Below are 27241 nucleotides of genomic sequence, written 5' to 3' on the forward strand. Positions count from 1 at the left end.
TCCCAACCCAATCTTAATGAACAGGAGGAAGTGAAGTGACAGAGCTGTGTATCAGCAGTTGATTCAGATGAAGAGGTGCAATGCAAGAATCTCTTAAATGTTTCCAAAGTGGTATTACTTTTTTCAGATGGATCCTTATGTGAACAAGTAGAAAGCACTATGCAGTTACTGTATTCCACCTTTTTCTACAGGATGAAAATAAAGGCCCCATACAGACAGACCAAAATAAAGCTGCTTTGGGTCACTTTGGAGGTATGCTGTCAAAATGATGCGTGTGTCCTAAGGGTCAGGAAGCCATGCCAAAGTCACGATCCAGTCCTAAGGACTGGAGTGCAGCTTTGGCGCAGCTTCCGGGCTCTCAGAACACATGTATCATTTAAACAGCATACCTCCAAAGTGACCCAAAGCAGCTTTATTTTGGCCTGTCTGTATGGGGCAAAAGATAGAAAAAGAAGTGGAACAACAAAAGAGAGTTGCAAGAGAAAGGGGATGTTTTTTAAGGCCCTGTAAAATTCACTTCATGAGGTAGGGAATGGCCTGATAAAAGGCTTGTCTGAAGCTATTAAAACCCTCTTGTCTTCATCAGTAACATTAAAACCCTTTCTGTGTGGAGAACCAAGCAAATATCTAAGGAATCACAGAAAGGCAAAAGATTTATGAGAGCCACCTACTACAGTCTCAGAGGTGCTAACCAATAGATTTTATTCCGATACAACCCAACTTTTAAGCTATAGAGTGCTCTCACATCTATGAATATATCTCTGGTCAAAGCTTGGGTTTATAGACTTCTGAATTTGCTAGCCAACTAGGATAGTGGTTTCCTCTCTGGAAAATCTATTCCTTGTCACTTATCTTTTCATGCCTATGAACAAGATCTTGGCTCCAGACTGGTGCAATGCAAGGGGCCAAGTCTGGCCCTCAGAAAGTATGCAGAGCTTGTTTGATAGTTCATGTTCTTCTTAACCTTAAAAAGGTATATGTAAGAAACACTTCCCAAATATATCTGCAAAACGCAGCCATCCCAGCAGCATCACCATTCTCACTTTGAACAATACATACAAGGTGCACAGAATTCTTACTTTGCAACACCCTTACCTGGAAAAGAACAAAATACGAACCAGTTTATCTGTGTGGTTGTCATGATAAACTGCGGTTGAACAGAGGTAAAAGCAAAAACTTGCAAACTTCTTCCCATCTATTCTTTCTTGTATGGTGTACTAAACTATGGGATTAGAATTCAGAGGCATAGCTGTGTTAATCTGGAATATCAGTATCAAAGGGACCTTGTAGCACCTTTGAAATGGAGTGAAAGAAATTGTAGCATAGGAGACCAGAACTGAAATCCCTGTTTGACAGTGGAAACCCACTACATGATGTTCAGGAAGTCACAAATGCAATTAAACCAAATGCATTTTATGTAAATTGGTACCCATTTATACAGTTCATTAACAATGAAAAAACAGATACTAGAGGTCCAGATAAATATAGGGTAGAATGGCAAAAATAAGTGCAGTTTCAAAAAGGAACACTAAATTGGATAATTTGAACTGTTCCATCTTACTATAGACTCTACCATTACAATTTTATATTTTATATGATAGTGGGAGGTCTGTTGTGGTTGTTGTGTGCCTTCAAGTCATTTCTGACATATGGCAACTCAAAGGAAATCATGGGGTTTTCTTGGAAAGATTTGTTCAGAGGTGGCTTCCCAATGCCTTCCTGAGGCTGAGAGTATGTAATTTGTCCAAGGTCACCAGTGGGTTTCATGGCCAGAGTCATAGTCCAGCACTCAAACCACTATGCCAAGAGGTCTATACAAGAATTAAATTTACACAATCCTTTTCTTTCACTTTAATTGCTGATGAGACACAATAACATCCAAATCCACAAGTGATACCTTTATTGGACCAACCAAAATTCATAAAATACATGTTGCAAGATTTTGAAGCGCCACTGACTTCTTCAAAAGCTTCAAACGCTTGCAACATGTAGTTTGTGCATTTTGGTTACCCCATAGAGGTATTATTCTTCTGTGAATTTTGGATATTGCTGTACTTTGCTACATGGCCAACATGGTTACCCTTAAAGCCCTTAAAATGGTGCTAATAGCTGAAAGAATTCCCATAAATGAGCATTTTAGCAGTGTCATTTGACAATTATCTTTAACAGAAAACAGTTTATCCATGAATCAATTACTCCTCTATCTGAGACCGAAAAAACAATTACTTTGACCAACACTGAAAAACAGGAACACAGCCAAATTCTGTTTATTCCAAGAGAACTACAAACCCAACACTGTAGCTATTGGTGGACATCGTTTAGCAGAAACCACTGAATACCAATTTTTTATGAGAGATACAACATAAATCTGCTAATAGAAGAACACTGTGTGGTTTTCTGGGGCGTAATAACAGCATGCAATACCCTTTGGATAGAAATGGAAATATTAAAAATCAATGCATGAGCTTTTAGTGTATCATAAGATCTTTCAATGTTTAAATCAACAGCGCATTTTTCCAATCAGCAACTGTCACAGTATACCAGTACATTAGCTACAGAAACCTATTAAGAACGCCAGGCATTGCATATTGTGCTGGTCACCAGGTTTGGAAAGAAAATTGGGAAGATGTAACTATCTGCATCTGAACTGGTGCTGATTCACGTAAAATGTCATTTTTGGAGTCTTATATTCTTTAACAACCAACTCTTTGTCTCAATGAAAAAAGACTGTATGTGGGGAAGAAGCAAGCTACAGATGTAGATGGCTCTGTACTATCTACATTATAATAATAAGCCCCATTTAAGACTGTTTTCCCTCAATGACTACATTCCAATTATCACTTCCCATTTTATAATATTTATTTGGTACACCTTTAGAGCATTTTCACATTCCAGACACAAATTGCTAGCATTAACACAATTCAGTCTCTTTTAAGTCTGCATGTCCTGTAGAGCTGATAGTTAATAAATCAGGATGCCAACACACCAGTTTTATAAGGCTGAAACCTATAAAAAGAGTCCAAGTATATAAATTTAATTTAAAGAACTGCCATCCAAATCTGTGCTCTCTGCTAATAGAAAATGTACGGACAACTATCTCCGAAGCCAAATGTTGTCAAAGTGCCTGCATTAAAAAAAAAATGGGGGGGGGGGAGATTCATTCAAAGGACCTATTTTTATTATTTGTTTCTAAAGCAGCTTTAGCACACAAGAGTATTTTGTATTTCTTATTTAAGCACCCCTCTGAGATATCTCATTGATATTTTCCATTTTAAATTTAAATGGAGCCTTTATTCTACCACGTAGACCTTTGCAAATGTTCCTCTTTGACAATGACAGCATCTCCAAGGGATGGGCCTCAGACATATCAAGACCTCTCCACAAATTTGCATCTAGACTAGGATACCAAATATCTGCCCTTCCAGCTGTTTTGGAATATCCAGACAGAAGACCCAATCAGAAGAGCCAAGGATAATAAGCTGTGGCCCAAAACTATAGAAGGCCAAAGGATCCTCACGTCTGCCTAATTCCATGCAAACAATCCTAGCTGCTATTGCACAATATGCTAGGGTTGTGCACTATTCACTTCAGCTGACTACCAAGTAACAAAGTAAATCAGTCTGATTCGAAATGATTGGTATAAGCTCCAGAGTCCTAGTCTCTGGAGCAGCAGAAAACAAGCTTGCTCCCTCCTCAATATGACATCCCTTCAAGTATTTAAACAGGGCTATCATATCACCTCTTAATCTTTTCTCCAGTCTAAACATCCCGAGCTCCCTAAGTCGTTCCTCATAGGACATGGACCCTTCACCATTTTAGTCGCCTTCCTTTGGACACGCTCCAGTTTCTCAATGTCCTTTTTAAATTGTGGTGCCCAGAACTGGACACAGTATTCCAGGTGGGGCCTGACCAAAGCAGAATACATTGGCACTATTACTTCCCTTGATCTAGACACTATAGATCTATTGATGCAGCCTAAAATCACATTGGCCTTGTTAGCTGCCACATCACACTGTTGACTCAAATTCAATCTGTGGTCTACTTGGACTCCTAGATCCCTTTCACACGTAGTTTCGTTCAGCCAGGTGTCACCCATCCTATATCTGTTCATTTCATTTTTCTGCCCTAGTCTTCTCCAGCATATCTGTATTCTGTATTAGTAATAGGTTGTGGATAAATTGTGTGGTTAAGCAATCAGGTAGTGATCTGGCTGAGCCTTCAATTTCCTTTTGTTATTTGACGTTTTTAATTTGTTGCCTGTCTTATTTTATTGAACCCCTTCCTGTATTGTTATGTATTATTTATATGTATTATGCTATTATTTCTTAGAATGTACGCCATGGGCAGGTTTACTTTTATGCATTTTATCATTTGTATGAAAGGTTCAAATTGTGTGTGTGTGTTCAAAAAGAAAGTAACAATCATGTGCATGTGACAGTAAGTTCATGGGATACATGTGCAGTTTTCTAATTCAGAAATTATACTTATTCTGTACAAAATGGCTCTTAGTATTCCATGAATGCATTCCTTTTTCTTTCTCTGTCAGTCCCCACAACTGGAGAGAACACAACTTTAATATACAAACACTAAAAATAAAATTGTAAAAAAATGGTCCAGTACATTGTTAATGGTGTTGGCTTCCTAAGACTTACAGCTTAATAAAATTGATCTCACTGCAGTACTGTAATGAAGAACAGTAGGATAAGGCTACCCTTGAACCAGGGAAAATTGTATATTGTTACCTCCTTGTGACCTCCTAGTGTCATGGCCATTCTAACCTCTCCAAACTGTCATTTGTATGATTCCAGCAGCAGATGGATTAGAAGAGCGACAGAGTCAAGGAAAGAAGGGCCAAGAACTCTTTATCAGGTCCGTCGTTTCAAATATATTAACACAGTAACAACACTGGGAGCTCTCCATGCTTCCCCAGAACAAATATGATTTTTGTTTGTCATGTGTTTCTGCCATAAGCAATACTGTCATTTATTAATGCTTAGACAAAAGGCCATTCGCATTCAAAGTGTTAAAATACAATACAACATGTAAGAGCAGTGTTATAAAAGGACTACATAAATTAAATAGTATAAGCATCTTGCATCATGTAAAGAATTTAAAATTCAATTCTGCTAAAACACATAAAATATAAACAATAATGCTATAATTAAATGAGAGCATCCCCAGAGCAATCCACAGCAAAATCAGCAATATCTTTTGCCTGAATTTTCATTGCTGCCAGGGCAAAAAGACAAACCTTGCGAGTTACCATAGAGTCAGTATTAAAAAGGAAATAAAAAATATTTTCCATAAGCAATACAAGCTCTACTTATTACACACACTCTATAAGGGAAGAATAGAAAATAAAAACAAAACACTTTTAAGTAATGTTCTGGTGAACAATGAGACCAGGAACATCTACACCAGGAGCTGAACACCTTGTCAGAGACTTTCTAATTCTCTACGCTAGATGTCCCCAACTAAGTAGGAGCTAAAGCCTACAAAATTCAAGGACCCAGTGACAACAACAACAACATTTTTCATTCAGTATAACTAGCATGAGAGCGAGCATGGGAGTTTATTACACAGGAGCAATTTCTCTTAATTTCGAATGAAAAGAAAGTGGGGCCAGAACGCATTCACGGGAATTCGAATTGCATTCGAACTGACTTCCCAATGCCCGAAAATAGCTTGCCATTGCCTAAAGTTGCATATGATCACCTCTCACGCAATAACGTGAAACACCATGGTTGCATTCGGACTGACTTCCCATTGCCTAAAAATGCATATGATCACCTCTCACGCAATAACGTGAAACACCATGGTTGCATTCGGACTGACTTCCCATTGCCTAAAAATGCATATGATCACCTCTCACGCAATAACGTGAAACACCATGGTTGCATTCAGACTGACTTCCCATTGCCTAAAAATGCATATGATCACCTCTCACGCAATAACGTGAAACACCATGGTTGCATTCGGACTGACTTCCCATTGCCTAAAATTGCATATGATCACCTCTCACGCAATAACGTGAAACACCATGGTTGCATTCAGACTGACTTCCCATTGCCTAAAAATGCATATGATCACCTCTCACGCAATAACGTGAAACACCATGGTTGCATTCGGACTGACTTCCCATTGCCTAAAATTGCATATGATCACCTCTCACGCAATAACGTGAAACACCATGGTTGCATTCGGACTGACTTCCCATTGCCTGAAATTGCGTGTGGTAGTCTATCATGCAATAACGTGAAACCCCATGATTGCGTTCGGATTGCCATTGGATTATACTTCCAATTTCCCTTGTCTGATAACTTCCATGGTGTAGTGGTTTGAGTGGTGGACGAGGACACTGGGAGATCCCCACTCAGCATTGGAAACCTACTGGGTGGCATTGGGCAGTCACACTCTCTCGGTGTCAGAGGAAGGCAAAAGCAAATCCCTACTGGACAAATTCTGCCAAAAAAGCCCTGGCCCATTTGTCTTAGGGTTGCCATAAGGCATAAGGCACATAACACCAGCATAAGTGGCACACTGTTACAGATGGTGGAATAGCAAAAGGGTCCATTTGTATCCCTAAAAACAAGGTGTGTATGGGAGTGTGTGTCTTGTACTAAAGCAGATGAATGATCATGGCAATCATTTCAGCAAAGAGAGCAAAAGGGGAGACTGGAACAGGGCATGAATGAACTGCACATGCAGTCTGCAAGCCGCATGTTGTGCACTTCAGCTATACTTTCAAATGACATGTCTCCAGAGTTTCAGAGCAACCTGGACCTGGGACCTTGAGTATACAAAACAGCATTTCAGCACAATGCTCCTCATCCCAGGCTTCAGTAATGTTAAGCTCCTCTCCTCTCACAAAAATGTCATCTTGTTGCTCTTTATTTCTTTGTCTAAAAGAAAATGGCTTCAAACTGGGAGAGGGAATCCTCTCAAAATGTGCCAAGAAACCATTTTTAGCTCCTTCAATGAAACAAACACACACACACACACACAAATAATAATTAAGTATTACTCGTTTTGGAAACAATAACATTGCTGACCATTTCATTATTTACATAAAGAGCACCATTATGCCTTTGTTACTCCCAAAAGTAACATATTGTTGTTAATTGTAACACATTAGTTACAAACTCTGGGTTTTCATTAAGTGCTGTTTAACATGACATTCAGACTCAGGCTGCTGCCATGTTGCAGAAACAGAGCAGTTCCATGACTCAGTGCTATGGAATTCTGGGATTTTTAGTTTGGTGGGGGCACTAGAGCTCTCGGGCACAGAAGTCCAAATATCCAAATCCCAGAATTCCATAGCACTGAGTCATGGCAGTTAAAAAGTGGTGTCAATTTGCTTTATTCCTGCAATGTGGATACACCCTTAGTCATGCTTAGTTTGAACAAGACAGGTTCATAAACCAATACAGTATTTGAAGGCATTTTTCAAAGTGTAAGCACACCTTTGTTGGGATCAGATGATGCTATTAACTGGTAAAATAGATATGCAAGCTTCAAAACTCCTTCTTGCAGTCACAACATTCAAGCTTGAAAATATTTTTAAAATATATAAATCCCAAAAGCAAACCATTTTGTATAAGGGAAACCATTTTACTATGCCATTGTATTTAATGCGACTTGAACATCCACAGATTTTGGTATCCACAAGAGGTTCTGGTGCCAAACTCCAGTGGATACCAAAGGCTAATTGTATGTAGTTTAGGTATCTATAAACCACAGGCAATGTGGTGTCCTCCAATGTTTTGAGGTACAACTTCCAGCCATCCTAAGCAACCCTGACAACTGTCAGATGGTTTGATTCTTGGCCAAGGATGCCAAGAGACAAGGATCCAAATCCTCACTCAGCCACACTCTCCCAGCCTCAGAGGAAGGCAATGGCAAACCCTCTCTGAACACATCTTTCCAAGAAAATCCTCTGATACGTTTGCTTTAGTATTGTTGTAAGTCAGAAATGAAGACCCACAAAAAGGATAAAATATCTGAAGATACCAGACTGCCTACCCCTTAATATGATGATGGAAATGAGCAGCTATGCTGGGTACTTTACTTCCTATACCTTTTGAGTGGGGGTCTTCTTTGCCCATTTTTATACTTACAGAGATACAGACATGCCTTCTTCCACAATTATCTTGTCTCCCATTCAAATTATGATACTACTTTAATAAGTAAGTAGAAATACTCATTAAATGCTGCTAATTTTTTCACATCAATCAAACCGCAAGTCATTTTATTTCCATTACAACCAAAATCTCCTCCAGGAGCACTCATATTAAGCTTCTTTATTTTCACCACAAGTAAAATGTTATTTTTAAACGGCATTTTTCTTCCCTTATTGCTTAAGAATTCGGAAGCCTTTTTCTTTTATGTCTCTATTGCTGTTCTTTCTTTCTTTTTTTATGTCATTATTGAAAGATTGTTAAGAATGTGAAATCTCACAGAGACATAACATTGGAAGTAAATTCATCACCAACTCTTACCAAACATTAGCATTAGTTTTTCGTATTCTTTTTAGCTTTATTTTCCACAGGAAGAAATGGGGAGGGAAGGAACCTGCTTACAATTACTGCTTATGCTCTCCCTAAACACTTATGTTACTAAAGTGCGAAATGTCTTCTAAACACAAAGACAGATCTGGGAAGTAATTACAAAAATGCATTGAGGGGCAATAATTCTATATTAACTGTCAGCGGTATACATCTTCTGAAAAGGCACTTGTTATGAAGGAATTATGTGTGTGGCAGATGAAGGCACCAAAGGCAAAAGAAAATTGCAAAGATGCATTAAACCTTAGACTCCAGCTCCCTCATCAAGGGTCAATTTATGTTTAAATCATTACCTTGAAGTCAAGCCAATGTCTGCTCCAAGGTCTGTTAAGAGAAGTTAACATGCAGACAGATTCAACAGACTTGTGTTTTGGAGATGAATATTATTCTTTTAAAACAATCTGAACTAAGATCTGAAAACAATGCGTCTGAGGAAGTAGACTGAAGTCTTTGAAAGCTCATGCTGCCAATTTCTTTCTTTCAGTTAAGTGTCAAAGGTGCTACAAGATCTCTCTAATCTGAACTAGTAGTACAGTGGTTCTCAAATGGTGAAGCTGGACCCCCAGAAGCGCATGAGAGTTGCTCAAGAAAGGGCTATGATCCCTCCTCTTTCAAAACCTTTTTACATGTTAGATTTACACATACATTAAGTTAGGTATAGATACACAATTGAGCACTAAAGTTAGAATCATCTAAGCCATGATACTCCTCATCATTATGTGCACATGTGAGAGATGGACAGTGAAGTAAATGGATAAAAAGAAAATCAACTCATTTGAGATGTGGTGCTGGGGAAGGGTGCCAAGGCTACACCTGGACAGCGAAAAGGACAAACAAATGGGTCCCTGAACAGATCAAGCCTGAAATCTCCCTAGATGATCAAACTGGGTCAGTGATATTTTGGCCACACCTTGAGAAGGCACAACTCGCTGGAAAAGACAATAATGCTGCAAAAGGTTGAGGGCAGGAGAAAAACAGGAAGAGTGCACACCAGATGGATAGAATCATTCAGGAAGGTCACAGGCCTGAATCTACAAGACCTAAACAGAGCAATGGAGGACAGGGAGGCTTGGGGCTTTCTCATCCACTGGGTCTCCATGAGTCGAGACTGTCAGGATGTGGAATCTCTTTTCCTGTAGCTTACATCCATTGCTCCGGGTCCTAGTCTCTGGAGCAGCGGAAAACAAGTTTGCTCCCTGATCAATATGACATCCCTTCAAATATTTAAACAGGGCTATAGTATAACCTCTTACCCTTCTCTTCTCCAGGCTAAACATCCCCAGCTCCCTAAGTCATTCCTCAAGGACAGTTAATAACAACAACGTTCCTGCATATGGTTCTTTCAGAATTTACTCACTGAGACTAAGACTACCTAGCATCACTGGATTACTTACCTAGCATCACTGGATTACTATTAAAGGTAAAAATAGTCCCTTGACATGAATGTTTAGTCATAACTGACTGTAGGGCATGGTGCTCATCTCCATTACTAAGCTGAAGAACCAGTATTGTTCGAAGATGAATCCAGTGGTCATGTGGGCAGCACAACTGCACCAAATTCCAGTAACTTCCCACCAAAGTATTTGTATTGCTTGCTTTCAAGCTGGGACTAGAGACAGGAGCTCACCCCATCATGCAGCACTTGGGCCTCAAACTGTCAACCTTCCAATCTTCAAATTGTCAGAATTGGCATCTTAACCAATAAGCCACCGCATCCTTCAGTACTATTACAAACAGATAATGTCTGAACCTTAGTGTAGTGGAGCCTCACAGCACTGAAGAGCTTGGACTTCTTGACTGGCAAGAATAAGAAGATCATCTGCTGCCACCAGGACCTCAAGGTCCCTCCACAGTAGATGGGAGGAGATAGATTTGCCTGAGTAACAATACATTGCTGTGTGCTTTTCCTGTCATAAAGTAAAATATTTTGGAGCAGCCTGATCTTGAATAGGCATTAAGAGCTATTAGTTTACCAAAAATATCTGATCCAAGAGGTGATTAATACTGCTGGAACCACTTTGCCAATATAGCACAGCTGCAAACCATTTTAGATTCTCCTTGGGCCCTTTTACATTGCACAAATTATAGTGCTGTGACTCCACTTTAACTTCTGTTGTTCCATCTTATGGAACCCTGGGATTGGCCGTTTAGGGTGGTGTGTTTAGAATTCTTTGCCAGAGATCTCTAGTGTCTCACTTAATTACAACTCCCAGAATTCCATAGGTTATTGCTATGGTTAAAATTGCATCAAAGGCCCAAAAGGCATGGACCAAAAGAAGTAACCTCTGGCCACTTTGGTGGCATGGTATTCAGATAACGCATGCCCCCAATGTGGTCAGAAGCCCCTCTGATGGACCGATGGGAGCTGGGGGGGAAATCTAAAGTACCAAAAGGGGAAAGGGTTGAAACAATTAACTAAACTCTCATCAGAATGTCCATTAATGCATCTCTGTAGTTACCAGGATACTCTGATACTCGTGGTGTTGAATTGGGCTCCAGGATCTGCCACAAAGTTCCTAGAATTCTCTTATCCCCAGAGGACACCCAGAAAAGGTGGGGACCAAGACTGTTCATAATGCCATTTTCCAGTCAGAGGTAATAACAACTGTCTTCTGCTAATGAAAATAGGATGGGGGAGAGAAAGAGAAAGATACTGCTGCTCCTGTAATTAAGCTTGAGGAGAGTTCAATTGGTGGGGGAAGAAAATTACATTTATTTACATGCTGTTCTACTGCTGATGAAGCACTAGCTATTTGGGAGGCCTTCTAATTAACCCTAATTTGGTTCATTTTTGTATCTCCATTCCCCACGTGCACCAAGCAAGGTAAACTGACAAGAGTAACTATAATATTAATGTTGTTAATAATAACAATAGATTAGTCATTCAAAAAAGAAAGAAAGAAAGAAAAGGAGTAAGTTTCTTTGCAAGGGACTCTAAGACCCAATGTAGGGCCTCCAATTATTAAATCTGCGTGTAGCATTTTTGATATTGACAATTAAGAAAACCCACACTCAAGCGCTTGATTCGACAAAGAAACCATAATGTGCAGCAATGCCTTGGGAGAGAAGAGATTACACAGAGAGAAGTCTTTTCTTTCACCTTCTTGCAGACATTTTCCTGTCGACGCTCCCCACTCGCTCCCCCCTTCCTCATTTTTTTTTCCAGGGATGTGATGCCAGGAAAAAACCATTTCCCTACGGACCACATCCTCAGAGAACTGCACAAGGAAGGCAACGGAAGTCAGGAAATCCCGTGGTGAACACCACAAAAGTAATTCAAGGAAGGAAACACAGTGTTCTTACATTTTGCAGCGTTCTGCTGATTTTCCGTCATATCGCTCTGTCTTTTAGCCAGAACCTCTCTTTCAAAATTAAATCAAACATTTATTTTATTGTTTAAAAAATTAATATATTAATGTATAACATTTTACAGGATGTTTTTTTCTTCAGTGCACCGTCGGAACGATTTATATGTATCATAAGCAACCACTTATTCCTTCTCATTTAACTGCAGGAGCTAAGGTTTTTGTTAAGCATCCTTTAAAAATAATCTACCCTCCTGTACTACACAGTTATTTTGCCCACTGCCTAAAACACTGTTCTCTCTTCAGACTCCTACATCTATATCATCAACTGTTCACTAGAAGAAAAATTGGGATGAGGAGGCTTACTTTATCCTTCCAACTTTTACTACCATTTCCCAAGCTTTGTGAACAAAATGACAAGCAATACTCTACAAATACAACACATAAAATCTGGCAGCAGTGGAAAATATGCTCATTTATTGTCACTTTACAGTCAAATTACATTAGCAAGGAGTAAGTGTCAATAAACTGGAGTCTTTCATTTTTATCAGTCATAAATTGCTAGCAATGCAGTACTTAAGGATCCTTGAAGTGAAAGCGCAACTCATTGTAAAAGCATTGTTTGGCAATATTAGGCTTGAATTGCTGTTCTACCGTGATATTTCTTTCCTTTGTCAATGAATCATATTTACAGAAGAACTCTATTTAAATATTCTAGGTTTAAACCTCCCATGAATTCCTCCAGAGTTCAGACCTTCTGAGTTCAGTAGGACTTGAGTGAAAGTGAACCTTTCCTCTAACACATGAATTCCAATACAATATAGATATATAATCAAAACAAAGCTATTTTTGTATCTTTTTTAATTTGGTCAAATGCTCTTGAGCACATTTTTATTTTGGTATTTTAGTCCACTCCCAGATCCTGTCTGATCTTGGCAGCTAAGCAGGGTCAGAACTGGTTAGCACGTGAATGGGAGACCACCAATGAATACCAACTGCTATAGGCAATATTTCTGAGAAAGGAACTGGCAAAACCAACTCTGGTCTTCCTTGCCTAAGAAACTTATGGAGTCCAGGGTGACTAGATGTCATAACTGTAAAGGAAGACAAGGCACCACAAAATCTGGGCATTCAAGGAAAATGCAGGACATTACAAAATAAAAACTAAAAACACTCATATAAACGTAAATTCATCTCATGTGGTTTATTCAGAGCTATATTACATATAGTGTATTTTATCATGTATTCCACCCATATTTTTCTGATGAACTTATCTTTGTTAAAATGCCTTGTTGGCTTGCAATAGAGAACTGTGAGTGAGACAAATGCTTAACTAGCAACAAATCCTCGACTGAATCTGCATTTGAATTATTCCTTTCATTTGCCCATTGTGCGGAAATTAAAGGGGAAACCCCTTTCAATATTTGCTTTGTGTTCTCAAGCAGCCCATTGCCTAACATGTTTGCTGTACTTTTCCCTTCCAAGAAAGAAATGGAGCCAAGCTCTGGGTGCAAGTCTTATCTGCTGCTGCTCCTAGGATAAAAGAACTTTCAAATGATGCATCCTATCCCCATATTTGCAGTGAGGACAGGCTGCCAAGTAGTTGTATTTCTCAAAAGCTGAACAGCAATGGTTGTGTTACTCAGTGGGGTTCTTAGTCATTCTCAAAATGGAGGACATTTTGGAATTCTTTAAGGATGGAAGGTTAAAATGTAGGACATGTCCTGGAAAAGGAGGATGTCTGGTCAGCCTGATGAGGTTGCCACACGTCAACAGGTTACTTAAAGGCACAAACAAACAAACAAACAAAAAGCATCTCTTTAAGTCCATGGAGTGAGTTTTCCAAATCCCACTTCTACTCCATAACAGCAACACTCTAAAGCTAATATGTTAGACTGAGGCTCACTCAAAGCTGGTCTCCCTGCAATTTTACCTTTCCCAAAAGAGCACATTTTAAGATGAACATGACACAGTCCTGCTCATATAGCTTTATATGAAAGCCTTCATCCATTTAACCAGCAAATTAATCAAGTAAAACCTTTCTTCTCACAGCAAAGTGTGGGTCTGAGCTATTACAACAAAAATTATTCAAGTCTTCCATCAGCAGCTACCATCATAGTTGTAGTGATATGCAAATTTGGTTAAATTTAACTGATTGCTCTGTTAGAATGAAATTATTGCTCAGCTAAAATGTTTCAGAGTATCATTAGTGCTTTTAGCTAATTACAAAAAAAAAATCAAAACTGTTCCTTACTCAACTAGATTCAAGCTAGCACTCAAGGGAAAAAATGGCCAGACGGATGTCTGAAGGGAAATAGATGGGGTAAAGAGAGCCGGAGCGGTGTATTGGTTTGCACATTAGACTACAAGTCTGGAGACCAGGGTTCAGACCCCAGCTCAGCCATGGAAACTCGCTGGGTGAGCCTGGGCAAGTCACACTCTCTCAGAACAAATCTTGCCTAGAAAATGCAGTGATAGGTTATCCTTAGGACTAGCACAAGTTCAAAACAACCTGAAGGCACACAACAATAAATGGGGTAAAAACAGACTTGCACCATTGTTGCAGCCCCTCCACCTTGATTTTACATGTTTGTAGCATTCCCTTCTGGAAAGACAATATATATACAGATTTGTCAAAGGATTGTTTGAATAGTAAAGGCAGGAACAATTGTACAAATTTAACAGCTTATAAAAGGATGACACCATATGAGCAGTATAATGTTCCAACTCCAGGCTGTCTTGGATGAAGCCAATTATCTGGACCCATTTCAAACTGGCTTTAGGGCGAGATACGGAGTTAAGACTGCCATGGTCACCCTAGTCAATGATCTCCATCTGGGCATCGACAGGGGAAGTGTGACCCTGTTGGTTCTCTTGGACATCTCAGTGGCATTCAGTACCAATGACCATGGTATCCTTCTGGAACGCCTGAGGGAGTTAGGTATTGGGGGCACTGTGCTCCAGTGGTTTCATTCCTACCTCTCAGGCAGATTCCAGATGGTGATGCTGGGGGACAGTTGTTCTCGTAAAAGAAAACTGACATCTGGCGTCCCCATGCTTTTTAACATTTACATGAAGCCACTGGGAAAGATCATGTGGCAACATGGGGCCCAGTGTTATCAATATGCCGATGACATCCAAATCCACTTCTCTATGTCTCCGACTGTTGCAGTGACTAAGGATGGCATCTCTCCTCTGCATGTCTGCCTTGAGTCAGTAATGGGCTGGATGAGGGAAAACAAACTCAAGCTGTATCCACAGAAAACGGAAGTGCTCGTGATAGGTACCCCAAGCCCAGGGATGGAGATTTCCCAACCCATCCTTGACAGGGTCACACTTCCCCTGAAGAATGAAGATTGCAGTTTGGGAGTATTCCTGGACAGTTGACATCTCAGCTGGAGGCGATAGCCAGGAGTGCATGGTGTCAACTTCGGCTGATATGCCAACTGCGTCCCTACCTGGCTCAGGGGGACCTTGAAACAGTAGTACACACACTGGTAACCTCTTGTTTAGATTTCTGTAATGCACTCTACATAGGGCTACCTTTGTACTAAGTTCAGAAGCTCCAACTGATTCAGAATGCTGCAGCCAGACTGATCACCAGGACACCGAGTTCAGAGCATATTACACCGGTGTTGAAATCTCTACATTGGCTGCCGATTAGCTTCCGGGCGCAATACAAAGTGTCAGTTATTACCTATAAAGCCCTACATGGCCTGGCCCTGAGTTACTTAAGGGAACGTCTCTCCCTACATAATCCGCCCCGCACTCTCAGGACATCTGGCACAAAAATATTAGAACACCCCAAAACCAGGTTGAAAACCACCTCTTGTAAAACATTTTCTGCGATGGCCCCTAGACTTTGGAACAACCTATGGGAAGAGATCCATCTTATGCCTTCTTTGGAAGCCTTCAAGAGGGCATTGAAGACGGATCTCTTCTGGCGGACCTATCCAACAGATCTCCTCTAAACTGATTTTGAACATCGGAATATGATGACTCGATTCTTATGACTGTGAGCAATACTGTAACAACTCTTCCTCTTTTTATTTTTGATTGATGTATTTTGTATTATCTATGTAATTTATGATGTTTTTAGTGTTGTAATCCCGCTTTGATCTGAAGGGAGAAGCGAGAGATATAAATAAAAAATTATTATTATTATTATTATTATTATTATTATGTGAAAGGTTTTCAAACAATACTGCAATAGCAATTTTCCTGGATATGACACAGAAATCACTGTTCACGGCAAGCATCAAGAGCGCTCAGGCCAACAGATCATTCATGGAAAGAAAAAGACCAAAAAAAATCTATTAACCAAGGCTAAGCAATACCCTAAAGTGCTCAGATCCCATCTGATCTTTGTAGCTAGCCCCAGATAGTATTTGGATGAGAGACCACCAATGAATACCAGGTGCTGTAGGCTATATTTTGGAGGAAGGAACTGCAAAACCTCTGAGTATCCTTGCCTAAGAAAACCATATGAAATTCATGGGACCGCCATAAGTCAACAGGCGACTTGAAGCACAATATCAGGTTGCAAAATTGTGAGGCCCTGCAGAAGCTGGGCTCCCAACTTCCTGCAGCCCTGACTTGCACAATGAGTGGTAAAAACGGTGTGACTTTCATCTTAATAGCATTGGAAGAGCTGTATCATTCCCATCCCTGAACTATATGATAGAGCAGTAGTGAAGGAACTGATAGTGTATTTTCAGTATTGGTTCTAGGGAACCTCCAATGATTTTCCCTGCATGCCAGTGTAAAGGGAGCAGTCCAGAATGCTACAGACTCTCCCAACTGGCACAGCATCAAACAAGAAGACAAAGCAAGCTGAGCGTCTTCATGTGAGGAAGCCTAGCTGTGACACAGCCGAGTTCTTGCACGCAGATACTCAGTAGACAGCTGGAGAGAACCTGCCTGCAGGGCTGTCAATAGTCTAGAGAAATAGAAGAATCAGAAGAAAGGGTGGGATCATAGAGTCATAGTCCAAAGAGACCACAAGGGCCAGCCAGTCCAACCCTCTGCCATATAGGAATATACAGTGGGTCCTTGTTATCCACTGGGATTTGGTTCTAGGATCCCCTGTAGATAATAAAATCTGTAGATGCTCAAGTCCCATTACATATAACAACATAGCAAAATGATGCTCCTTATATAAAATGGAAAATCAAGGTTTGTTATTTGGAATTTCAACTGTACCATCAAAACAATCCTGACAAATGGCTATCCAGTCTCTGTTTAAAAACCTCCAAAGAAGGAGACTCCACCATTCTCTAAGGTAGCATGTTGCATTGCTGAACACCTCCTACTATCAGGAAGTTCTTCCTAATGTTTAGGTGGAACCTCTTCTCCTGTAGATTCGAGGTAGCTTATTCTCCTTCCTTTCACCACTGAGGATGGGAAAGAGGGTAAGGAACAAGGGAAGTCACATTCCACTTTTGTCACAGACACTGACCTATGTAGAGTCCATCAACCCATGCTGATCCATTGACTATCTTGAAAACATTACTACAATTAGTCCAAAGAAGAAACTTTTCCAAATGCTGATCTAATTAAAAAACAACAATAATTTCTTCTCTGAACAATAAGGGGACAGAAGAAATGTTTCTGTGTGACCTTTAGCAGTCTTCCATATGCTTAAAACTTCCCTACAAAGATTACTAACCCATTTATGTGCTGATGAGAATCAATGCTTAATCTATACAGCTATAGCAATATGTATCCAAAATGGATGTCCAAATCTAAGTTGAACTTATGGTCTTGGTGAATGCAAACCACTTGGGACTGTTTTAAAATGAAACAAATGTAAAATCATTAATTTCCAAACAGAGCAAGAAAAAAGAAGCAGCGATTCATTGCAGTTCACTTCAGTCACGTAGTTAACCTAGATAATTCGTCTACAAATGAGAGTACAAGGTGTAAAGTATACTTATTTGACTTGTATTTCCCTTTACAAAGATGTGTGTGAGCACATATATATGGTTGTTTTTTTTTAAAAAAAATCCTGTTTCCAATTCTTGGCTTTTCTAATATCCTTTTTACCCAGCTATGAATCATCTGCTACAGCTTAATCTCCTAATTTATTTCCCCTTACAGAATGTCTTTCTCAGTCATCATTGTGGAAAGCTAGCAACAGTCAAGGCCAAATTGAAAGTAGTACAGTTTTAATGATCTGAAAGACTTATGTTGTCAATGCAACATGAAGACTGGACATTTTCCAGTCTCTTCCACTGCTGAAATCTCTAGGCAAGATTATAATTTGTTTAGCAAATTAGAGGATGGCCCTATTCAGGTGTGACAGAAAGTCATGGTTTATACCAGGGTTTGGCAACTAGATGGATCGACTCAATCAGGGGAGTAATGGGCAAGGGCTTGCAGGATCTGGGCAAGGCAGTGGAAGATAGGTATTCTTGGAGATGTCTCATCCTCAGGGTCACCATCAGCAAACCATGGCGACTGTGTGCCCTCCAAACAGGAATCAAAAACTATCGTTTGAAGTAGGTTTCTAATTTTTGCTTGAAAGCAAGTATTAAACTTAATTTGTTATGTGAATAGCTTTCTTATTTTATAGCAGTCATTCCCAAACTTTGACTTTCAAGATATTTTGGACTTCAAATCCCAGAATCCCAGGCCAATGGCCAAGATGGCTGAAGCTTTAAGGAGCTGAAATTCAAAATGCCTGGAGGAACAGACTTTGGGAATCACTGTCATATAGCTTTCCTTGAGGTAGGTAGCACCACAAGGATGGCATAACCAACAGCCTACACTCAAGACACAGAATGGTTAAGAACAGAAGAAGCTCCCTTATATCCAGAACACTGGTTCATCTAAAACAATACTGCCTATACCTGCCTTCACCAGAAGCCCAGTGTCCTCCAAATGAACTGTGAACATCTCTCATCATCACCAGCTAGCACAGCCCTTGGCTAAGTATAGCAATATCTTAAGTCAACACATATTCCTTAGGTTTGGAAGGCTGCTCTACACCAACTAGTAGTGAGTCTCCAAGGTTTCAAGTGGGACTCTTTCCCCAAATCGATGTAAGAGACAGCTAGTGACTGAAGCTGGAGCCTTTCCTTTTCCCGCATAGGCTCTTGGGAACTGCAAAAGTCATTGCACAATTAGGGGTAGGCTGGGGAAGGAGAAACAGCTGCCTAAATCCAGCCATCAGGAGATAACCAAGCTTTATTTGGACATCCTGCCAATGCAGAGACCCTTTCTTAAGTTACATTTTCAATTGCTTTTTTGTCTGGTTCTGCTGGAAAATGACCTCAGCAATGGGAGATTATCCCAGTCTATTCAATCTTACTACTGGGAATGATTTCCTAATACTCAGCCTAAGCTTTCTTATGCTTTGGTTCATCCCATTATTGCTAGTTGTGCTCCCTTGTGCTTTCCTAGAACAACAGATCTAATTTGTATCCAAAAAAACACCTACAGTTTTCCTCATCCCTTTTCTTGGCCACTACACTGGAGGAAAACAATAAAAAATGAACCTTCTTTTTTTTCCCCTTCCAGAAATCCAGCTGCTGTTAGAGAAAGGGTGCAGAGAGGGAGAGGTGAGACTTCCTCCTGTTGTATTTACAAGCAGGGATGTAGCTAAGATTTTAGGAAGGGGGGTCCAGACTAAGTGCCACCATTATAATGGGGCTTGGGTGCAGCGGCACAGCAGCACACACCGTTCATTTTTATAATGGAAGGGGGGTCCGGATGCCAAGAAACCCCCCCCCCTTGGCTACGTCCCTGTTGCAAGCCACAGCAACATCTGACCTCATAGAGGGACATATGTCTTCTGGAAGAGGTGGCATGCAGGGTCTTTGAATGGTAGTGTATTTAAGAAGGAAAGTTCATGGAGAAAGCTAAAGTCTGAAAAGGTTATCTCTGAAGGAAGTGGAAGGAAGACTGGAACCAGAAGAAAAAAAATACAGGATTACAGAACTGGTTTTCAAACTTTCTACCTTTAAGTAACCCCTTTCTTATCAATTAATGCAACAAGGGCACACTGTATACATGCATCTGTGGAAGTAGGCACTAGTCTATGAAAGCTCATGTTTCCAACCTTTCTCTTTCAATTAGTCTCAAAGGTGCTACAACATGCCTTTGTACCCTGTACACTGTAGAAGATGAATGGAAGAAACAAGTGTGTCTTAAGAAGCATGTATCTGCTAGGGTTACGTTCCAAGATTCCCCATGGATCCCAAAATTTGTGGATACTCAAAATGGTGTCCCTTATATAAAATTGCAAAATCATGGTTTGCTTTTTGAATTTTTTTTTAAATGTTTTTTCAATCCATGGATTGTTGAATCTGTGGATGCATCATCTGTGGATATGAAGGGGTGACTGTATATGCAGTATGAAGCCTTAGTATTCAGCAGATCCCTCTGAAGGTATGTTTCTGGAAAGTACCAAAGTACGAGGCAAGTAAATGTCACACTCCAACAAATAACTATCAAAGGTAAGTAACATAATCCAAGTTAAGAACACATCAAAGTCCAAAAGTTTTAAATAGCCAGGCGCCATTTGCATCACTATTAGGATATACCAGGAGCTCGGCTAGATCAGACTGATGCTTCATCTAGTCCTATTTGCTATAGGTTTGTTGTTCTTGTTGTGTGCCTTCAAATCATTTCTGATTTACAGCAACCCTAAAGCAACCTTATCACAAGGTTTCCTCACCAAAATTTGCTTGAGGGTTTCTCTTACCTTCCTGTGTGTGTGACTTTCCCATAGTCATGTAGTGGGTTTCTATGGCCAAGCAGGGATTCAAACCCTGGTCTCCCAGTGTTCTAGTCCAACACTCAAACACCACACTGGCTCTTATGCACCATGGACTAGTACCATATTTAGGCTCATTGGATATCATTGTTTCTTCCTTTCCTGGGAACTCACCATGGACTGCTAACTGATGGTTCATGGCACAGATCATCACTTCATGTAGCACTGCTTTAAAGCACAAAGATCAACCTGAAAGAATTATGGCTGACGCTGGGCATTGGTGGTATAAGAGATAAGGAACTGGTGCTTCTCTGCTGGAAGTCTTGGTTCAGGCTCTCCACAGATTCCTTACAACTTGATAAACCTGTAAGGGCCTCTACAGTATGGGAACCATCTCTACCACATAACGTGGCATCAAAGAATAGCAATAGCAAGTACATTTCTATACCACTTATCAGTGCACTTAAACACTCCCCAAGCAGAATTTAATATAATAATACTCAAACATATATTTCATGAAGTTGAGTTTTTAAAAAAATCAGAAAATACAAGGAACAGCAACTTTTGAGTTTCTGATCCTTCCACATCTTGTGTAGTTGTATATGTAGCCTATTTGTGTGCCTATAGACCTAAGGATAACATACAAGTCTTAAACAACAAACTCTTTAAGTGTTCATGCATTCCCGTGTTTTTTTAACACTGCATCCTCAGCTACATATTCTGCCCTGCCCACTGTTCACCTTTCTGATAGATTCATCAAGCTTTGCTTTCTGTCTGGTTCCTTGGTCTCAACTATTCTGGCTCGACTTCAAGTTTTGGAGTACTACATATGATTCAACTCTGAAACCGACTGTATAGATTACCAGACATCTTCTTGGTATGGGTATGTAGAGAGATCTTGTAGTACTACTGAGACTAATTGAAACATAGAATTTGGCAGCATGAGCTTTCCTAGACTTAAATCTACTTCTTCAGATGCATTTGGTGGAGTGGAAAGCCAGGGACAAACCTATATATGCCACTGGTGTGTGTGAATGTCAATTCAAATTCAAAATCCTTTGCGCATGGAAATGAAGTGGCAAGTTCAGTTTTAACGATGGTCATTCGTGAACAAAGGCATTAGAAACTAGCTTTTGTGTATGGAAATTTCGTTTTCTTGGTATGGTGCATTATCTAATGGTTGATTTTCCAACTAGGATTCATTGCCTACAGCCACTTCAAAATCCAGGTAATAGAATGCATTACTGCATCAAAAGAGCATGCCAGATGCCTGTTCATTTTGAAGGGAAGTTTTGCTCCCTCAGCAGGCTGTGAACACCTCTAGAACCACACCACAAGGGATGTTAAAAATCGATTTATGGGACGTCTGTTTCCATGACAGATGTGAGCACACTGAAGCACCACCGTACGGCATGCAGCTGTGGGGTCTGAAAGAGCCACGTCTGAAGAATTTAATTTTTCATAGTTCTCCATGTCCTTAAGGTGATGCGGCCACAGGATGTCAGTCTCTAACCGAACACAGAACCCAGGGGATCTTCTGTCACTCCAGCTAACAGCTTAGTTGTTCAAAAGAAAAACATTCCACTTTCTGCTGGGCTTGTCCAGATATGAACTAAAATTCAGTCACAGGAAGTAATCTTCTCTTACAGGCAAAAGGCAAGATCCCTCTGGAGTCCTTGAAGCGTGTGATGAAGGCAAGGTTTAAATCTCTCTCCCAGTACAAAGACTTTTTAAAGCAAATAAATAAATAGACACCTCTTGCAGTATTATTGCACAGCTGCCCTTGTTCCCTAACATACGAATTTCTGAAATGAGAAAGTGAGGCAAAAGCAAAACAAAACTTGCACTCATAGTACCAAAAGGTTATGGCCAAATATGAAATTGTCTCTTCCCTATCTTCTGAAAGTTGCTTATAGCAGTCCCCAGAATATATCCTCATAAGAACACATTTCAGGAACACAAAAAATCTACTTCAGTTTCACCTTGCAACAAACTCCAAAAGAGCACTGTTCTAACTCCTTATGTGCTGTCTACAAGCCTCCACTGTGCTCTGGCACCACATCAACCATCCATCTTCACCATAAATGCAAGAGGGGCTGTGCACTTAGCCGATCCCCAAACTACTGCTGGCCTCATTCTGCACTGATCTTGTGCCCAAACAGCACAATCTGAGCACCACACTAGCAAAGGATTCTCACATACAACATCCTAACTGCTACAGTTACCAACATATAGAGTAGAATCATAAGAGCTGGAAGAGTCTCCATGGTCCATTGAATTCAGCTCCCTGCTCAGTGCAAAACCTTCAAGCTACAGCATCCCCTGCAAGTAGCTGTCCAACCTCTTTTTTAATATATCCAGAGAAGGAGACTCCACCACCTCTGTAGGTAATTGGTACCATTGCCTAACTGCTCTGTCAAGAAGTTCCTTCTAATGTTCAATTGAAACCCATCCTCCTGTAACTTCAAAACCATTAAACCTAGTTCTACCCTCTGGGACAGCAGAGAACAAACGTGCTTCCTCCTCTATGTGACAAACCTTGAGGTATTTCAAGAGTGGAATCATGTTACCCCTTAGTCTTCTCTTCACCAAAATGAACATGCCCAGCTCATTCAACATCTACTAATATGTTTTGTTCTCCATACCTTGTATCATCCTTGTTGCCTTTCTCTGAATCTGCTTCAGCTTGTCTATATTGATGCCCAGAACTGAATGCACTACTCCAAATGAGACCTGACTAGTGCAGAATACAGTGGAAATGTTGGTATCCTTGATTTGGAAATTTGGAATAGTATTTGCCTTCTTTGTTGCAGCATCACACTGCTGTGTTTGTGTAACTTATTATTAACAATAACTCTAAGATCTTTTTTCATGTGTAGCACTGCCGAGCCAAATATCCCTCATCATATAATTGTTTTGAAACAAGTGAAGAAGCTCCGAAGAAATCATCAAAGATCAGGGGAATGGAAGATGTTGTTGTTGTGTGCCTCCAGTCATTTCTATGGTAAACCTATCACAGGGTTTCGGGGGGGGGGGGGAGGGGGAGCTTGCCACTGCCTTCCTCTGAGACTGAAAGATTATGACTTACCCAAGATCACTCCAGGGATTTCCATGGTTGAATGGGGATTGAAATCTGGTCTATCAGAGTCCTAGACCAACATTCAAATCACTACACTACATTGTCTCTCTGTAGATCTTCAAGCTACAGCATGGAAGATGGTAACAAAAATACGGGGTCATTCAGTAAGATTCAGGAAGGATCTTTTCATGCAGCACAATAGAAAATGCTGCCAAAGCTAGCCACCAACTTTAAAGGACAGCTTTAAAGGAGGTTTATATAAATTAATTTGGGATAAGACTAACAGCAGCATCCTGCTCACAATGTATGTATGCCCCTTCTGAGAATTACTGAGAAATAACAGAAGATGTCTATTGCCTCTGTGTCCTGCATATGGTTTGCCCTCCACTTTGGGAAACACAATGCTGAACTAGATATACCATTGCTCTGATGGCAATGGCATTCTTCTTATGGTCCATTCTGCTTTGCATGATGGGACCCTACCCTGCTGTAGAAAGAAAGCACATGTAGATGATAAGAAAGTACCTGTGCTGGTCTTAATAATAATGAAATAATAATAAAAGGAATCCAGCTGTAGACAATGGAAACCAGTGAGAGAGAGAGAGAGAGAGTCTCAGGTGAGGGGATTCACTAAAAAGGGGATGGGAGGCCTGTAGCCATTCAGATGTCCATTAGATTGCATTGACACCTGGATGGGAGGCAGGGCAGAAACTATCCACTCCTAATTTATAAAATCAAAACTAACTAATCTAGGAAAAGTGGATCAAGAGTATACAGGTTAATATTTTTGTGAAACTGAATCAATTTCTAACACAGAGGCACAAGAAGACTATGGCGCGTTACAGACGGGCCCATGAGGCGCCATCGTTATGTGTGAGGGGCAGGGCTTCCTGATGCGCCTTGCCCCTCACGTGTAACGAGTGTGTCAAAATGGCAGCGCCCTATACAGATGGGTGCCGCCATTTTGATGTCACGGACGCATAGCGTCCGGACGTCGCGCGGCGGAAGTGACACCACAAGTGCGCACCTCATGCCTTGCGGCACCACTTCCGGGGCGCAGAAAGAAGCACCATTTTGGCACTTCTTTATTGCTGCGCCCGGGAACCACGTGGTTTGGCTGCTGCCATTGGCTGCTGCTGTTTTGGGCAGTCTGTAACGCGCCATTGTCAGCAAAATGCTTCTTGTGAAATTTAATCATCGTAACAGGAATTAAGACTGACGATTTTCTAAATTTTCTTTCTGTCCTCTTCAAGATCTTACTCTTCACAATTTCTACAGCCTTGTGAAAAGCATAATGGATTTAAAGAAATTAACAGAACACTGATATTAATATTCTAGAGCTGTACCTGGAAATAAGTCCCACTGAATTCAATAGGAATTGCTTCTAAGCATCAGTGTAAAACTACAGTGCTGTCCATGAATAAAGATGGTGATAATGGTGATTATGATTTAAGAGCCATGCATTGGGCAGTATTTTGGGCCATGTTCTGAGGCACATTATAACCATAGGCACTGAACCAATAAAATGATATTGCTGTTAATAAATAATAAAAGGTCCAGTTGTACCTTTTAGACTGAGTTCATTGAAAGAGCATGAGTTTTATTGCCTTAGATGCTACACCACAAAAAAAATCAATTCACAAGTGCTTATACGAAGTCATTAAAAAGGAACAGATAACTACACTATGAACTCAGGACATCAGGAAACCTACAAAAGTAGAAAAGGCTTCTTAGCTTTTATAATACAAGAAAGAACAACAGTTCCTGTTTAAATTCTAATCGAATAAAAAATACCTGTTTACCATTTGATTTACAAGTCTGTGAAGGCAGCAAAGAGAATGGATTGAGCAAGTTAGAAAAATACATCTGTACAATCCTTGGAGCAAATAGGATGCATGTTAAGAGAGCCAAATCCTAATAAAACCTCTTGAGCAACTCCTCATTGCAAGTCCGCATTAGAAATAGGTCATCCATGTCGGAAGTATATTCGTTCAGCCAGATGGCAATTTTTCAGTCCCATTTTTTCTCAAAATCAATATAATTCTGGGAGGGCTCACACTGCACAATCCAGGAAAAGTTGGAAGTAAGGACATTTCTCCATTTAGGCAAATGCACTGGTAGATACCATATCTTACTATTACAACTAAACAGAACATCACAAAAAAGAAAGCAAATGTTCTAATTCTCCAGGATGCTTCTCCAGGCTTCATTTTTATCTGAGTCTTCTGCATCTCTTATTGCAGTACTTGCACTGTTCCTGCAGCCACAAACCACTTGTGTCAGTTGGCTTTTACAATCCTGGCTCATTTTGGCATACTGATATATAACCCCAGGTTTGGCCACTACGTCACTCTCCCTGGCTTCTTAGCGTAAGCAAATTCAGAATGAATGGATTGTGTACACACACTTACTGCCTGGGCATTTTGTTTTTTCACCTCATGGTTTATTAAACCAGGATTCCCAAAAATTAATGGTCAAAATAAAACCATTCTATTTTGGATGAGAACATGAAAATGAAAAATGATATTACTCCTCTTTCATTAAAATAAATTACAGGGCAATGTTTCACTTCCAACCCACAGAAATTGACAATATATTCACTGTCAGCACAAATTGTTAGCTTTGACAATCATCATTGTGTAGACTGAACTGAGTGATAGGATCTTCCCTTTAAAAATACTTTTTCCCTCTTATTGTGCCTTATGCAGTGTAACACACATGGCTTTTGAGCAAAATAAGGAAAAACTATTCAGAGGAGGCATGGGGGGGAAACTATTAAAAAGCCATAATAAACCGTGGGGTAATACTGTAGAGTTGCTCTCCATATTGTGGTGTGCCTCCAAAGCTATATTCAGTAACTGAAACCAGCCCTGTGGTCCCAGTGTGCAGGACTTTCATTATGTTCTTTTATGATCTTCCTGTTTGTATTAGCACCAGTAAAGTGATGTAGAACTTCAATAAAGGAGGAATAACCATGCTTCACTTTTCATTTTGTGCCCTGGCCCAAATCAACAACATTCCCTTTTGCCCACCCACCCCCATGAAAAAAGTCCACCAAACCAAATCATTTTGCCAGATGTTTTAAATTAACAGGGCTGCAGTTCCTCCTTCCCTCATTCTTTCTGCACATCAGAAAGCATTTCTTACCTCTGAAAGGTGAATCCACACACAGCCACGACGCCCATTTCATCACTGTTCCTTGACCATGCAAACTTTGTGGAATCTTGGGTGTGACCCACACACTCTCATAAGCAAGACTAAGTCAAGAATTATGCACAGAGATATAGGTATTCCATGGGTCTAAAGTCACCAAAAAAAAAGAAGAAGTCTGCACTGGATGAACTACAGAACGCTCTCTGTTGGGAAAATGAAGTCTGTAACCCTTACCCTCTAAAATATAAACCTGGAAGCTCAAAGAATTGCCTAGTGAAACCTTAGAAACCAGGATCGCCAAATTTGAAAAGCTTCTGTTATTTGTTTTTCTTCATCTCTCATTGATTTAAATCTGTGCAATCACTGTTCTTATTGTGTGATTTCAAGTCATTTCCAACTTATGGCAACCCTAAGGTGAACC

The 27241-nt window shown here is 40.2% G+C and overlaps 1 protein-coding gene across 2 annotated transcripts in view; it reads right to left on the bottom strand.

Moving 5' to 3' along the window:
* The window catches only part of ZNF423 (zinc finger protein 423), a 322468-nt gene that overhangs the window by 231611 nt on the left and 63616 nt on the right, over window positions 1-27241 (bottom strand). The window lies entirely within an intron of this gene.

The sequence above is a fragment of the Sceloporus occidentalis genome, unplaced genomic scaffold, assembly GCF_023333645.1.
Source record: "Sceloporus occidentalis isolate IW3139 unplaced genomic scaffold, rSceOcc1.0.p SCAF_10, whole genome shotgun sequence".
Taxonomy (NCBI): domain Eukaryota; kingdom Metazoa; phylum Chordata; class Lepidosauria; order Squamata; family Phrynosomatidae; genus Sceloporus; species Sceloporus occidentalis.